This window comes from Pelobates fuscus, chromosome 1, assembly GCF_036172605.1.
Source record: "Pelobates fuscus isolate aPelFus1 chromosome 1, aPelFus1.pri, whole genome shotgun sequence".
In the NCBI taxonomy this organism is placed as follows: Eukaryota; Metazoa; Chordata; class Amphibia; order Anura; family Pelobatidae; genus Pelobates; species Pelobates fuscus.
In genome coordinates, this window is record NC_086317.1 from 434,659,560 (window position 1) to 434,675,953 (window position 16,394).

The 16,394-nt window shown below is 39.6% G+C and overlaps 1 protein-coding gene and 1 pseudogene across 1 annotated transcript in view; both read left to right on the forward strand.

The window, feature by feature from the left end:
• Positions 1–16,394, forward strand: part of KATNAL1 (katanin catalytic subunit A1 like 1) — a 96,785-nt gene that overhangs the window by 67,879 nt on the left and 12,512 nt on the right. The window lies entirely within an intron of this gene.
• On the forward strand, positions 9–14,585 carry LOC134600977 (cleavage and polyadenylation specificity factor subunit 2-like; annotated as a pseudogene).

Consider the following 16,394-nt stretch of genomic DNA (forward strand, 5'->3'; position numbering starts at 1 on the left):
CTTGCTCTATGGATGTAGCATATTTTTCTGCATCATGCTTATTGACTGCTTCTCAAGGTAAATGGTGTATTTGCCAGGAGTGTATTATCATGTATGATCACAATTACATTTGAGCAAAGGATTATATTTTTTATTTCTGCATCTTTACTGTATTATGAAGAAATACTGCTTTGATCTGATTGGATCGGTAAGTCTTGTGGTTTGGGCTTAGTATGCAGTGGTTAGTACCCATCAAATGTTGTGCAAGGAAGGACAACTGGGTAACTGGCATCAGAGTCATGGGTGCTCAAGGCTAATTGAAGCACATGGGAAGCGTAAAGTACCTTGACTGATGAAAGAAGGTTGCCTGGTCTGATGAATCACGTTTTCTTTACATCAGGTGGATGGCTGTGTGCATGTGTGTTGTTTAGCTAGAAAAGAGATGGCAGCAGGATCCACTATAGGAAGAAGGCAGGCCGGCAGAGGCAGTGTTATGCTCTGAGCAATGTTCTACTTGGGTTGGCAGTCATGTGGATGTTATTTTGACACATACCACCTATCTAGAGATTGTTGGAGACCACGTACACCTGTATGGCTAAATTATTGTTTGTTATTATTATTGCTGAAGTTAACTTGTCAGGTATTGTGTAATCTCATTGTTCTCCTGGTGACCCCCTGTTGGGGACCCAGGTATAAAAAGGCAACAGTCACTCCAAACGAGTGTGCTTATTATACCCTTATATCAAGTCTCGGCTGATAGGTTTTAGAAGGGCTATGATCACTCTGGGGTTTTTACTAAGAGGGAAAAGAATTACCACACAGACCACATTAATGTCAGTAGAGTACACCATTAATGTGAGTGCATGTGTGTGTGTCGGTCAATAAGTGCGTGTGTCTATCAGTGAGTGTGTGTGTGTGTATGTCATTGAGTGTATGTGTCTATCAATGGGTGTGTGTGTCTGAGTAATAGTGTGTGTCTGTCAGTTTTTTAAATCCGTGTGTATGCCTGTCAATGAGTGTGTGTGTGTGTGTGTGTCAGTGAAAGTGTGTGTTGGTTAAACAGTGTGTGTGCCAATGACTGTATCTTTCAGTAAGTATATGTCAGTGAGAATGTGTCTGTCAATCAAAGTGTGTGCGGCCCTGACAGGGAAGGGTGCCAGAGTTTTGCCCTGCCTAGGGCAGCACAATCCAAAATACTCCACTGCTTGTACATGGCTCCCAGCCACCACCTTCTCCCGAAAGAACTATGATCCCATACATATTCCTTCCTGACTGTGTTTCCCAACCTAGCGCACCCCTACTGTGGCCCAGGCCAGGGAACTTCAGAGACCGGAGGGGAACTCACACTATTTTCTTACCTGTCATTTTATTATTTGGTAAATTCTTTTAAAAGCTTTTTTTGCCCAATTAGAATTTTCATTTTTGTTTCCAGTACCTTAACCCCTTAAGACGCAGGGCATTCTATGCCACCCCTATTTTGGTGGCTCTAAACGCGCAGGGCGGCATAGAACACCCTGCGATCTTTTGTACTTACCCGGTTGCCGGCGATCGCGGTATGGGGACTTACCTGGGAGCCCAGGGAGTCCCCCTCCGTCCTCTTCGGCCCCCCTGGGCCATGTAATCGCGAGGTCCTTGTGAGGACCTCATGATCACATGGACGGCATAGCCATGTCAATGCCAGCAGGGGGTACTCCCCATGCTGCCTGAAAAAATACATAAAACATGTTAAATCAGTGTAAAAATAAATTTATATATTCTTGGATCATACAGGGAGTGCAGAATTATTAGGCAAGTTGTATTTTTGAGGATTAATTTTATTATTGAACAACAACCATGTTCTCAATGAACCCAAAAAACTAATTAATATCAAAGCTGAATATTTTTGGAAGTAGTTTTTAGTTTGTTTTTAGTTATAGCTATTTTAGGGGGATATCTGTGTGTGCAGGCGACTGTTACTGTGCATAATTATTAGGCAACTTAACAAAAAACAAATATATACCCATTTCAATTATTTATTTTTACCAGTGAAACCAATATAACATCTCAACATTCACAAATATACATTTCTGACATTCAAAAACATAACAAAAACAAATCAGTGACCAATATAGCCACCTTTCTTTGCAAGGACACTCAAAAGCCTTCCATCCATGGATTCTGTCAGTGTTTTCATCTGTTCACCATCAACATTGCGTGCAGCAGCAACCACAGCCTCCCAGACACTGTTCAGAGAGGTGTACTGTTTTCCCTCCTTGTAAATCTCACATTTGATGATGGACCACAGGTTCTCAATGGGGTTCAGATCAGGTGAACAAGGAGGCCATGTCATTAGATTTTCTTCTTTTATACCCTTTCTTGCCAGCCATGCTGTGGAGTACTTGGACGCGTGTGATGGAGCATTGTCCTGCATGAAAATCATGTTTTTCTTGAAGGATGCAGACTTCTTCCTGTACCACTGCTTGAAGAAGGTGTCTTCCAGAAACTGGGAGTTAAGCTTGACTCCATCCTCAACCCGAAAAGGCCCCACAAGCTCATCTTTGATGATACCAGCCCAAACCAGTACTCCACCTCCACCTTGCTGGTGTCTGAGTTGGACTGGAGCTCTCTGCCCTTTACCAATCCAGCCACGGGCCCATCCATCTGTTCCATCAAGACTCACTCTCATTTCATCAGTCCATAAAACCTTAGAAAAATCAGTCTTGAGATATTTCTTGGCCCAGTCTTGACGTTTCAGCTTGTGTGTCTTGTTCAGTGGTGGTCGTCTTTCAGCCTTTCTTACCTTGGCCATGTCTCTGAGTATTGCACACCTTGTGCTTTCGGGCACTCCAGTGATGTTGCAGCTCTGAAATATGGCCAAACTGGTGGCAAGTGGCATCTTGGCAGCTGCACGCTTGACTTTTCTCAGTTCATGGGCAGTTATTTTGCGCCTTGGTTTCTCCACACGCTTCTTGCGACCCTGTTGACTATTTTGAATGAAACGCTTGATTGTTCGATGATCACGCTTCAGAAGCTTTGCAATTTTAAGAGTGCTGCATCCCTCTGCAAGATATCTCACTATTTTTGACTTTTCTGAGCCTGTCAAGTCCTTCTTTTGACCCATTTTGCCAAAGAAAAGGAAGTTGCCTAATAATTATGCACACCTGATATAGGGTGTTGATTTCATTAGACCACACCCCTTCTCATTACAGAGATGCACATCACCTAATATGCTTAATTGGTAGTAGGCTTTCGAGCCTATACAGCTTGGAGTAAGACAACATGCATAAAGAGGATGATGTGGTCAAAATACTCATTTGCCTAATAATTCTGCACACAGTGTATATATATTTATTATATATATGATCTAAGTGTGTGTGTGTATATATATATATATATATATATATATATATATATATATATATATATACACACACACTGTCTATGTGTATTTTAATATTACTATATACATAATTATATATATATATATATATATATTATCAAAATACACATACAATGATATTGATTAAATATATATATATATATATATATATATATAAAATCTTCATTATATATATTTATATATAATAAAAATATATAAATACGTTAAATATATATACATGCGTAATTTCGTTCTAACTGTATTTTAAAATTAATATATATATATATATATATATATATATATATATATATAGATAGATATCAAAATACATGTAGAACGAAATAATATATATATCTATATACATAAGCATATGTGTGTGTGTGTATATATATATATATATATATATATATATATATATATATATATATATATATTTCTACGTATATATTTATGTAATCATTTTACATAATTAGGTCATTTTATTAATTACAATTTGCAGGACCTGCCTGACAACACAGGCCAAAAGTTCAGGGAATTTAATTTTCTAGCACCATATTTAACCCTGTAACTTTCCAAGACACCATAAAACCTGTACATGGGGGGTACTATTTTACTCGGAAGACTTTGCTGAACACAAATATTAGTGTTTCAAAACAGTAAAATGTATTACAATGACGATATTGTCAGTGACATTTTTTTCATTTTTCACACACAAATGGCACTTACACTGACGATATAATTATTGTGATACGTTCGACTGTTTTGAAACACTAATATTTGTGTTCAGTGAAGTCTCCCGAGTATAACAGTACCCCTCATGTACAGGTTTTATGGTGTTTTCAAAAGTTACAGAGTCAAATATAAGGCTTGCGTTTCAGTTTTTTCAAATTAAAATTCGCCAGGTTGCCTTTGAGACCGTACGGTAGCCCAGGAATGAAAATTACCCCCATGGTGGCATACCATTTGCAATAGTAGACAACCCAGGGTATTGCAAATAGGGTATGTTCAGTTTTTTTTTAGTAGCCACTTAGTCACAAACACTGGCCAAAATTTGCGTTCAAATTAGTTTTTTGCATTTTCACATATTAAATTTGGCCAGTGTTTGTGACCAAGTGGCTACTAAAAAAGACTGGGCATACTCCATTTGAAATACCTTGGGTTGTCTACTTTTGCAAATGGTATGTCATCATGGGGATATTTCTTATTCCTGGGCTACCATATGGTCTCAAAGGCAACGTAACCAATCTGGCGAATTTCAATGTGAAAAAACTGAAATATGTAACACGCTATATTTGACCCTGTAACTTCCCAAAACACCATAAAACCTGTACATAGGGGGTACTGTTTTACATGTGAGACATCGCTGAATACAAATATGTGTATGTTACTGCAGTAAAAGCAAACAGTATTTTGACATTCACAGTTAAAATGTCAACAAGAACTAATTTTTTTTTTTTTTTTATTCCTATTTTCTCCCATTTTTTAAATATTTTTTTCATATTAAATTATGTTTTATACCTAAACATTTGATGTTAAACGAAAGCCCTGTTTCCCCTGAATAAAATTATATATAAGAAGTGTGGGTGCATTTAATATGAAAGAGGTGAATTACGGTAGGACAGACATATAGCGCAAATGCCAGGTTTTGTTTACGTTTTGTTTTGATCACAACTTGTACACTTGGCTGCGGTCTTAAGGGGTTAACACACCTTCAAACCAGCACTTATGTATATACGACTACTAGGCTATGAAAACCTACTCTGCCATAGTGTATAAATTATTTAGTTTAAAGGAACACAATAGTCACCTAAATTACTTTAGCTAAATAAAGCCGTTTTAGTGTATAGATCATTCCCCTGCAATTTCACTGCTCAATTCACTGCCATTTAGGAGTGAAATCACTTTGTTTCTGTTTATGCAGCCCTAGCCACACCTCCCCTGGCTATGATTGACAGAGCCTGCATGAAAAAAAAAAACTGGTTTCACTTTCAAACAGATGTAATTTACCTTTAAATAATTGTATCTCAATCTCTAAATTGAACTTTAATCACATACAGGAGTGTCACGTTCACAGTAAATGATGTGGAACACAACTGCAGATTTCGTAGGACTTTGATATTTTATTAAGACACTTAGATGGAACTGAGACTTCAGTTCCAGAATTACAGGTACTGTTTCTTTAAATAATAAACGGTTTGCTTCAGTTAGCAATGACAAGGTTCAGAATTCATTAGAGTCCGTTATTCTTGTTAACAGCTCAAATTATAAGAGATTGTATACATTGAAATTATCAGTAGCAAGACAGGTGCAGCAGAACTTAAATAGTACTTGTCTTGAGGGATGCTGTAGCAGGCTTGCTGGACAACTTGATAGCAGACTTTAGTATGAAGAAATAAGACTATCTGTAGCAAGACAGGTACAGCTGAACTTGAATAATACTTGATTTGAGGAAAGCTGTAGCAGGCTTGCTGGACAACTTGATAGCAGACTTTAGTATTGTTAGCTTTAGCATTGTTAGCTCTTATCTCAGAGACTGTAAGATACTTAGCTTCCAGAAGTAGAGGGATTGTGTCCCCAGCTCTCCTCTGAGGCGGTTGCTTCAGTGTATGGTTGCAGAGAGTGCAGGCACTTGTCGGTGATGAGGAGAGATGTTGGGGACTTGAATAATCCTCCAGTCCGGTCCAGTAGCATGTGGTCGTCTCAGCGAGGTATGTGAGCCGGTGAGTTAGGTGCGGTACGCGTTTCAATAATCCAGCATCTATCAGCTGGTGCGGTCGCATTAAATAGCAGATCGCGTCAATGGGGGTGTGGCTAGGCTCCGTCAAACCCGGAAGCATGAGGAGACATCAGGAGGCTTAAGGCCTGACAAGGAGGCTCTTGCAGGGTCTAGAAAGTTATTAACATAGCAGGGAATAAGAAAATCTTAATTAAACAGAACTTGCAATAAAGAAAGCCTAAATAGGGCTCTCTTTACAGGAAGTGTTTATGGAAGGCTGTGCAAGTCACATGCAGAGGATTGAGCAGTGAGGCTGCAGGGGCATGTTCTATACACCAAAACTGCTTCATTAAGCTAAAGTTGTACAGGTGACTATAGTGTCCCTTTAATTGCTAATTAAAAAGTATTTATTGCCAATTAATTTAGTTTGCAAAGTATACCATTACTACAGCTGAAGAGCTCACCATGCAGCAGCACAAGGAGCTGTGACACTGCAAGCCTCTAAACAACGAATGCATTTATCCAGCTCTGCAAGCCTTTAATATAACTAGAGCTCCTTAAACACACAAAGTAACCCCTATTTATTTTTTCCCTATGGGTGTTATTGGGTGAACTCATGTTTGAGTTCTGCCGAAGTCCTTACAAAATCTAGAGCCACCACTGGCTAAATATCTTCATTTTTGCTTTCTACAGAAACAAAGTTACAGTATACTGTTTACTCATGGTACATCAAACCATGAATCCGTAAGGCAACCGTTTTACCTAATAGATATATATATATATATACACATGCAACAACAAAAAATACTGTTGGGGTTATTTTGAAATCATCCGTTGTCCTCCAACTGGCACTACAAACTGCACTTGTGTATTGAGAGACAGGGGAGTGACTAGCCTGGGAGTGAACTTCCAAGCAAGCCTGGAATTAAGTACAAGAAACCATGTGCAGCCAGCCAAGGTTTAAAATAAAATTGTTTGACAAGTAACTAAGAGGCTGCAGTATGGCTCCCCCTGTCCCTCACACTGTGGGTGGCAGAATAAAGTTTAATAGATCACTGAGTAGGTGGAAAACTAATCTATTCACTCTTTATCCCAACCTATGCTTTTATTTGGGGATAATCTAACGCAGATTACATCTGCCCAACAGATCTCATTTTACCTTCCACACCTGAGCAGTTAGGGCTGTTTAGCTGGGTGCCCATTGAACCCTCTACCAACAAGATGAACCTGCTCTGTGGCTCCCTAGACCTTCACATGATGTGATGTGGTGAATGGATAACTAATAGCAGGATTCTATGGCTATTACCAGCAGAACCTGGAATGGAAATAAACTGTACAAAAAAGATGGTTTGCATCTTTCTCAAAAGGGAACAAATGTTCTCAGTGAGCAGTTCAGAGGTTTTGCTAGGATGTATTTAAACTAGGAGGGGGGGGGGGGGGCAAAAGGGTGATAAAACATCAATCCAATTGTCCCCCAAAACAAGGACAGAAGGTGCCTGTAGCAAGTGTGTTAAAAAATGATAAGCTTAGAGTCATGTCTACAAATGCTCGCAGTTTAGGGAATAAGATCCATGAACTTGTGGCAATAATGGCAACTGATAGTGTAGATCTAGTCGCTGTTACTGAGACATGGTATAATGAGAAAAATGACTGGGACATAGCAATACCAGGGTACTCTTTATATAGAAAAGACAGGGAAGGCACGAAAGGGGGAGGGGTGGCCCTGTATGTAAAGGATAGCATAAAATCTAGCCTAATAAAGGTTAGTGAGGCGAACATAGAGTCCGTTTGGGTTACGTTAGAATTTGGTAATCACACAGTAACTCGTGTAGGTGTGATTTATAGGCCCCCAGGACAAATTGAAGAGTTAGATAATCTACTAGTTGAAGAAATAGCTAAAATGACAATGAAGGGGGAAGTTATCATCATGGGTGACTTTAATCTTCCTGATGTGAATTGGAAAACAAAAATAGCTACTTGTGCCAGGAGCACACATATTCTAAACTCCCTACTGGGATTGTCTCTAAAACAAGTCGTTGAGGAGCCAACTCGTAAAGAGGCCATACTAGATTTAGTGTTAACAAATGGAGATTTGGTATCAGATATTACTGTAGGTGAAAGTTTAGGATCCAGTGATCATCAGTCAGTGTGGTTTAATATAAGAACAGTGACTGAGTCACACCACACAAAAACAAAAGTTTTAGACTTTAGAAAAACAGACTTTTCTAAAATTAGAATATGTGTAAAGGATTCATTATCAGACTGGAGCAATTTAAATGGAGTCCAAAAGAAATGGGATTATTTAAAAGTTGCACTACTGAAGGCAACAGAAAATTGCATTAGGCTTGTCAGTAAAAGCAAAAAATTCAAGAAACCACTGTGGTACTCCGCAGATGTGGCCAAAATAGTAAAAAACAAAAAGTTAGCATTTAGTAATTTAGTAAAAAAACCCAGAGTGAGGAAGACAGAATGACCTATAAGATTAGGCAGAAAGAGGCTAAACAAATTATAAGAGCTTCCAAATCACACACAGAAGAGAAAATAGCACAGTCAGTAAAAAAGGGGGACAAAACTTTTTTTAGATATATAAATGAGAAAAGAAAAGTAAAACAAGGATTAGTCAGATTAAAAACAAAAGAAGGAAGGTATGTAGATGAGGATAAAGGTCTAGCTGACTGCCTCAATTAATATTTTTGTTCGGTATTTACAGATGAAAATGAAGGAAAGGGACCTCAGTTAAGAAAAAGGATAAATGAGTCATTTATTACACGTGGGTTTACAGAGGAAGAGGTTCTATTTCAACTGTCAAAAGTAAAGACAAATAAGTCAATGGGACCTGATGGAATACACCCAAAGCTATTAAAAGAGCTTAGTGGTGTACTAGCAAAACCATTAACAGATTTATTTAACCAATCATTGATAACAGGAGTAGTCCCAGAAGATTGGAAGTTAGCGAATGTTGTGCCCATTCACAAGAAAGGTAATAGGGAGGAGTCGGGCAACTATAGGCCAGTAAGCCTTACTTCAGTAGTGGGGAAAGTGATGGAAACCATGTTAAAGGATAGGATTGTTGAACATCTAAAAACACATGGATTTCAAGATCAGAGACAACATGGGTTTACTTCAGGGAGATCATGCCAAACTAATCTTATTGATTTTTTTGATTGGGTAACTAAAATTATAGATCCGGGTGGTGCAGTAGACATTGCTTACCTAGATTTCAGTAAGGCTTTTGACACTGTTGCACATAGAAGGCTTATCAATAAACTACAATCTTTGAGTTTGGATTCCAATATTGTTGAATGGGTAAGACAGTGGCTGAGTGACAGGCAATAGAGGGTTGTAGTCAATGGAGTATATTCGAAGCTTGGGCTTGTCACCAGTGGGGTACCTCAGGGATCTGTACTTGGACCCATTCTCTTTAATATTTTTATTAGTGATATTGCAGAAGGTCTTGATGGTAAGGTGTGTCTTTTTGCGGATGATACTAAGATATGTAACAGGGTTGATGTTCCAGGAGGGATAAGCCAAATGGCAAATGATTTAGGTAAACTAGAAAAATGGTCAGAGTTGTGGCAACTGACATTTAATGTGGATAAGTGCAAGATAATGCATCTTGGACGTAAAAACCCAAGGGCAGAGTACAGAATATTTGATAGAGTCCTAACCTCAACATCTGAGGAAAGGGATTTAGGGGTGATTATTTCTGATGACTTAAAGGTAGGCAGACAATGTAATAGAGCAGCAGGAAATGCTAGCAGAATGCTTGGTTGTATAGGGAGAGGTATTAGCAGTAGAAAGAGGGAAGTGCTCATGCCATTGTACAGAACACTGGTGAGACCTCACTTGGAGTACTGTACACAGTACTGGAGACCCTATCTTCAAAAGGATATTGATACCTTAGAGAGAGTTCAAAGAAGGGCTACTAAACTGGTTCATGGATTGCAGGATAAAACTTACCAGGAAAGGTTAAAGGATCTTAACATGTATAGTTTGGAGGAAAGACGAGACAGGGGGGATATGATAGAAACATTTAAATACATAAAGGGAATCAACACAGTAAAGGAGGAGACTATATTTAAAAGAAGAAAAACTACCACAACAAGAGGACATAGTCTTAAATTAGAGGGACAAAGGTTTAAAAATAATATCAGGAAGTATTACTTTACTGAGAGGGTAGTGGATGCATGGAATAGCCTTCCTGCTGAAGTGGTAGAGGTTAACACAGTAAAGGAGTTTAAGCATGCGTGGGATAGGCATAAGGCTATCCTAACTATAAGATAAGCCCAGGGACTAATGAAAGTATTTAGAAAACTGGGCAGACTAGATGGGCCGAATGTTTCTTATCTGCCGTCACATTCTATGTTTCTATGTTTCTATGTTTCTAGAACCTTGGATTAAACTATAACTATGGTGGATAATTAGGCTTCATAACTAGGGTTAATAGAAAGATGTGCGTAATATTGGTTTATAGTAGTGTCTGGCTGAATTCTTATTATATTATCTTTGAAGAGCAGGTCACTTTTAATATGCGGAGAGAGTGTCATCATAGGGCATTATCGAAAGCAGATAAGATCTGGTATTGTAATAACTATTATCATCATTCATTTATTAAGCAAGAGAACTAACCCAGTCAACAGGGGGTTCATATAACTTCTTACCCTCTAAAATGCTTCTGGACAGGGATTCATAGGATTCCTGATTGATGGAGTTTCTTCCTAGTCAAGGAGGGGTCTGCTGTGCCATGTATGCCTGTTGTTTTTACTTTTAAGTGCTATGTATTACTAAAACTACATTAATCGTTTAATATCCACAGATATAGATCTTGGCCGTTTTCAGTTGCTTCCATCCTGTGCGTTTGTAATTCTCACTTTAGTGATCAGATCATTGTAATTCAGATGGTCAGTCTTTGCAACTACTCTGTCTAGACTTCAGCTATATCAGAATGCAGTAACCTGATCATTCCGTTCCAGATTTCCTGATACGTATCGTATATTTCAAGCATGTCTGTGATCCATTCTGTCAAATATCAGGATGTTTGAAGCCATCTGATAAATTTAGTGGCACCACAGCTTTTATCTATCATTTGGGGGAATCGGGTTCCTTTCAGGATAATCTAATGATCTACAAGGGGTGTGGTGTTTATTGAATGCTCAGTAGAATATTTCGGTTGATTTTTACAAGTAATGTTATTAGGTCTGGATTGTACTATCCAGACAGTCATTACCAAAGATGCTATTAATTCTCTTTCCCATAAGATTCTTCACGGTCAAGGGCATTTACAGACAGAACTGGAATGAAAATCTAAAATGATGGTAGAGCTAAATACATCTTTCACATGGGACCATTACATTGATTGCAAGGATTGCATGTAACATTAATTTATGCTGTTCATGAGCTCTGATTGTAATTCCCGTAAGAGAATATTTTTGCAGAAACCTTTTCGGTTTTATATAAACAAAAACCTAAACTGAACACTCTAGGTTGTAAATATAACACAAATTAGAGAAAATCTGTTTTATGTATTATTTATTCAACTCTATCGTTTTGAGTAGGTCATCATCCCCAGATGTTGGAAAACAGAAATCCCCTTTGGATAAGTATTATAATTTATCCTATGCATTGCATGAGCAAAACTCACTGCAAATGGATAGATTTAACTCACTGCAATTGTATAATTGGCTAATGTACATTTGACTCCATGAACAAATCAAAAAGCAGACAACTGTGTACATCTCACAATGCTGTTTGTGCAGTCCAGAAGATGTAGTCTATGCAAAAGATATACAGATGTAAGCCAGAACCTTTCCTGACACTATATAACCCTTAGGCTCCCCCCACCCTCAGGGGCCCCCTCCCACTGGACTGAAGGGGTTAAAACCCCTTCAGCCACTTACCTTTATCCAGCGCCGGGCTCCCTCGACGCTGGTGATCTCTCCTCCCACTCAGACGTCAGCTCCCAAGTGGAGCGGAATGCACGGCCAGAGGCGCACGCGCATTAAAAACACTATGGACGTTCTGCATGCTGAATGATTTTTGCATTCAGCGTTGCAGCAGCACCTCAGGAAGACAGCCACTAGAGGCTGGATTAACCCTGCAATGTAAATATGGCAGTTTCTCTGAAACTGCTATGTTTACATCTGAAGGGTTAAAACCTGGGGGACCTGGCACCCAGACCACTTCATTGAGCTGAAGTGGCGTGGGTGACTATAGTGGTAATTTAAATAGTAAAGAGGACCTGTCGCTTCCCAGGGTTTTTATATAGTAATTATTGATCCATCACATTTGATACATGTTTGTGAGATTACGTGTCGATATCTACAGTGCTATATTTGCTTCTATCCTGGAACACCTTGGCGCTCTCTCAGCCTTTATTATAAGCTCTGTCTTTTTCTGCCGTAAAACATTGAAAAAGAATGAGAAGTAAGTGTGTGCCCTAGCAAATCTGATGGAACTCTCCATTCATGAAATGTTTGTTTATTTTTTGTATAATATATGTGACTGTTTTTTTACGCAATAGTTGCAATTTAAAACATACAAAATATGTTTACAGCGGCTCTGTCACACAAACTTTGAGGGTGTTTTATATGTTTAGTAGCCTGTTTGCAAACTTGGTGGTCCCTTGGATTTTGAGCCCAACTAAGGGTAGGATGCAGTCCATCTCTGTTGTGCTTTTCCCTTACCGCTATTTTCTCACATAAATGGCACATATTAGGGTGTGCTAGCGTGACTGTTATGCACAGCAGTAGCAATTAATGAACAATACAAACTTGTGAAAATTAAATCAAATCGGCAAATAAATCAACTGAACTAGGAACAAAAAGATTTGTAAAAAAAACGTCCGAGAAAACCCTATGAGGTTGATCCCATGTGTGTGCTGCTGTAGTGACCCCTTTTGTTCCCTGCCGGGATAGCAAATCTTGTGGGAGGCCTAGGCTTTCCAAAATGGCTGTAGCTTCCTTCAGATCCTGGATGGCGTAGGTGGAATCGCCTTGCAGTATGTGGAGTAGTTGCGGTGATCGCCAACCTTATGGAATATTGTGGGTGCGGAGCAGAGTGGTTGCAGAGACTTCCTCCATCTAATAGTGTCCTGGGACAGGTCAACGTAGAATATTGACAACATTTTCATTTTGAAATTTGAATTTCATTTCAATTTCAATTTTTTTTTGTTTGTTTCATCTTAACTAGGTTTCGCCCGTTTGTCCATTCTGTTCATATGGAATTTCGTTCGGATTAATAAATTTACAATGCAGGCTATGGCTGTTATAAAAAAATAAATAAAAAGACAAGTGGCTGGGCAGCTATTTCTCTTCAGTCGCTAACCCAATAAAGGTGCACCTGGCACAGTTCCCTCATGCGCCCCCATGGTGTGGCACCTAATAAAATAATTTAACTAGGATGAACGTGTTTTCTCCCCATTCCCTTGAATGTGGGCTATTAGAAAAAGGCCCCACACACTCATTAGTGGCCAAGTGGTGGGGGAGTGAACCCATTGTTCCCCTATGCCCCCATCCATTGGCATCACGTGGGAGCTTTAACTAATAAAGTGGGGAGGAGGAAGAAAGATAGGTGGAGGGTGGGGCTAATAATAAAAAATATTCCCAAAAAGAATCCTATCCCATGTTTCCTGCACCAGAAGAGCGAATTAAATGGGACAAATATGGTGAAATCATAAAGCCAGAAGACTTCTTGGTTCCAGAGCTTCAAGCCATGGAAGAGGGGAAAAAAGCAAACTGGAATCTGGCCTAGCTAATGGTGAAGAACCAATGGACCAAAACTTATCTGACGTTCCTACCAAATGTGTCTCCACAACAGAACCGATGGAAATCAAAGCACACATAGACTACGAGGGTCGCTCTGATGGCGACTCAGTCAAAAAGATTATTAACCAGATGAAGCCCCGTCAGCTGGTTATTTTACATGGACTGCTGGATGCCAGCCAAGACCTGGCTGAGGCGTGCAGAGCATTTGGAGGAAAAGACATTAAAGTGTACACCACAAAACTGCATGAAACAGTGGATGCCACAAGTGAGACTCACATATACCAGGTTCGACTGAAGGACTCTTTAGTCAGCTCTCTTAAGTTCTGCAAAGCCAAGGACACTGAATTAGCGTGGATTGATGGACTTCTGGACATGCGCGTGTCTAAGGTGGACACAGGTGTCATCCTGGAGGAAGGAGAGTTGAAGGATTACAGAGAGGACTCAGAAATGCAAGTGGACCCTCCTGGATCAGATGCCAGTATCATTGCTCAGTAGAAAGTGATAAAGAGCCTCTTTGGCTATGATGACAAAGACTTCACCGAGGAAACAGATCATCCCGATTCTTGAGCCATTACCAAGTAATGAGGTTCCAGGACATCATGTCTTTATGAATGAACCACGGCTTTCTGATTTTAAGCAAGTTCTCCTGCGGGAGGGGATACAGGCTGAGTTTGTTGGTGGCGTGCTTATCTGCAACAATATGGTGGCTGTTCGGAGGACTGAAACTGGACGGGTTGGCTTAGAGGGTGTAGCGGAGCTGCAATATTAAATATTAATATCTCCGCTGGTAGAAAAAAGTAATCCAAGAAAAGCGCTGAATGAAGCTAATATCCCAAATCCCCCAGTAACCGGACGAAACACAGTTCTGGGAGACAACTGAGGTTTTAATCACAAGTTCCAGTATTTATGCAGTGCTCCATGCAAGGGGTTTCCTTAATCACTTTACATGGGTTTTAGTCAGGGGACTGTATGGGGAACTTCTCTTGCAAGGACATTTCCCATCAGGCCATACTGTACTGGAGAGATAATTGGGCAATAATGTATTGATAATCCCATTATCTCTCCGTACAGTAAAACAGGCACTTTAACATTAAAATCCATAACAGGCATAATATACGGTTGAATTGACCGAATGACCCCTTGTTGAATAGCTGGGACCTGAGCGCACCATCTGGTGAATTGCTGCTCAGATCCCTGCTGTAGAAAACGAAAGCCATGCGAATATATATTTTCACGAACAGTCTTGGCAATGCTAGGAAGACTTATACTGATTAATTTACCGAACGAACAAAGTATCTGAACGATCTGTAAGTCCGTGAAGTCGAGTAGCCGATTTTAGTTCCAGGCACTCGACGACCAAACACCGCTGGGCTTTCGAGAGAAAAAGATGGCCGCCGCCACGTGTTCGGCATACGAACGGCGCCCACCCGCATATACCTGAATTAACAGTGATACATTGTAACCATCCTTAATGGGAGACACACGACCCCCTGTGTGTGGTCTCCCATTCGGTAGTTTAATTCGTTTCACGAACTGTGGATTTTAACACCGTTCGTGAAACTAACCGTTTAACAGCGTATGGCTTTTGGGCAACAAGCATCTGAATGCCATCTACTGCATACACATACAAATATTACAGCCATTCCATATACATACAAAGGACTAAAGTGGCGGTTCTGCCACAGAGGGATGTCTTTGTAAAGACTTTTTTAGAATAAGAGAACTTTTATACGAGCAATATGCCATTGTATAAAGACGGTGTCAAGAAGGAGGCCTACATTTGAGACCTTCCACGTTGGGGAACTTCACTTTTTTTATATTTATTTTTATAGTTGTAAATGCAAGTGAAGGCATTTTCTTGTGTCAGATGATTGAATGATTGTCAAGTGATGGCAAAAATTGCATTTTGTATCTCCTGTTCTGGAAACAAAACAATTGGATGTTCTGAAGCAAAAAAATCTTTTTTTCTTTTTTAAAAGCATTTTGCCTTTAAGGGTCTGACGGAATATAAAACAGCAAGACACTGCACTTTATTTTTTGAGCATAGTTTATAATGTTCTCCTTTGTAGGGCTGGTTTGTATAAATATTTAATAAAAAAAAAAAATATTCCCAAGCCCACAGTCACTCCCCCACTGGTGCTATGGTTCCCCAAGCCCCTTGTCAACCTCCATAAAAGAAAATGCCCTACCTACCCAGTCACCCTAATAATAGTAATGGTGGGGCAATAAACTAACTACCTGTAAAATAAAAATACTTGCATTTAGATGTCACCCCATAACGTGAGGGGAGCTTGGGAGAATTTAGGCATATTCTATTTTAATACCGTATTTTTCGCTCCATAAGACGCACCTCACCATAAGACGCACCTAGTTTTTAGAGGAAGAAACCCAGAAAAAAAATATTCTGAACAAACTGTCCCATAGTGTTTCTTACTATGGGACAGTTTGTACAGAATATTTTTTTTCTCCCCTGTCCCATAGTGTCCCCCCCCTTCCATAGTCTTCTCCTCTTTCCCATAGACTTCATCTCCCCACAGACTTCATCTCCCCCCCTCCCCACAGACTTCCATCTCCCCCC